Source organism: Triticum dicoccoides, unplaced genomic scaffold, assembly GCF_002162155.2.
Source record: "Triticum dicoccoides isolate Atlit2015 ecotype Zavitan unplaced genomic scaffold, WEW_v2.0 scaffold144893, whole genome shotgun sequence".
Lineage (NCBI taxonomy): Eukaryota > Viridiplantae > Streptophyta > Magnoliopsida > Poales > Poaceae > Triticum > Triticum dicoccoides.
This window is the reverse complement of record NW_021202965.1, coordinates 33-1,098: the sequence shown is the minus strand read 5'-3', so window position 1 is coordinate 1,098 and position 1,066 is coordinate 33. Positions and strand designations below refer to the sequence as shown.

Below are 1,066 nucleotides of genomic sequence, written 5' to 3'. Positions count from 1 at the left end.
ATTGAGCGGGAGAGTAAGTAGTATAGGACATTATCCATTGTTAGGGAACGGTTGTAATGGTAGTGAGAATGTAGAATCGTCTTTGGAGCGGACCTGGGAGTGGCAAGCATAAGGGACGAAGACGGGGAAACATGTCGGATGCGATCATACCAGCGCTAAAGCACCGGATCCCATCAGAACTCCGAAGTTAAGCGTGCTTGGGCGAGAGTAGTACTAGGATGGGTGACCTCCTGGGAAGTCCTCGTGTTGCATTCCTTTTATAATTATTTTTTGCGCCTTGTGACAAACATATCGCACGTGCGCGATATATATTAATCCCGTTATATTATTTTTGACGTTTGCGATATGTTTAAGCTCGATGCTCATTGCTCGCGCGTCTTGGGGCGGCTCATTGCTCGCGCGTCTTGGGGCGGCTTTGTGGCGCTAAGAGCGCTTTCTGAAAGGGGTGGAAAAAACTCGTGTTGCTGCGGTATGGAGGGAGGGGTGGAAACCGTGGAAAACTCGTCTCCGTGATTGAGCGGGAGAGTAAGTAGTATAGGACATTATCCATTGTTAGGGAACGGTTGTAATGGTAGTGAGAATGTAGAATCGTCTTTGGAGCGGACCTGGGAGTGGCAAGCATAAGGGACGAAGACGGGGAAACATGTCGGATGCGATCATACCAGCGCTAAAGCACCGGATCCCATTAGAACTCTGAAGTTAAGCGTGCTTGGGCGAGAGTAGTACTAGGATGGGTGACCTCCTTGGAAGTCCTCGTGTTGCATTCCTTTTATAATTATTTTTTGCGCCTTGTGACAAACATATCGCACGTGCGCGATATATATTAATCCCGTTATATTATTTTTGACGTTTGCGATATGTTTAAGCTCGATGCTCATTGCTCGCGCGTCTTGGGGCGGCTTTGTGGCGCGAAGAGCGCTTTCTGAAAGGGGTGGAAAAAACTCGTGTTGCTGCGGTATGGAGGGAGGGGTGGAAACCGTGGAAAACTCGTCTCCGTGATTGAGCGGGAGAGTAAGTAGTATAGGACATTATCCATTGTTAGGGAACGGTTGTAATGGTAGTGAGA

General features: G+C 48.4%; 2 non-coding genes across 2 annotated transcripts; both read left to right on the top strand.

The window, feature by feature from the left end:
• Positions 1-136: 136 nt before the first annotated feature.
• Positions 137-255, top strand: LOC119343881. The gene has a single exon (XR_005166313.1). It is a non-coding gene; the product is annotated as a 5S ribosomal RNA (ribosomal RNA).
• Positions 256-648: 393 nt separating this feature from the next.
• On the top strand, positions 649-767 carry LOC119343882. Its single transcript, XR_005166314.1, has one exon. It is a non-coding gene; the product is annotated as a 5S ribosomal RNA (ribosomal RNA).
• Positions 768-1,066: the final 299 nt, after the last annotated feature.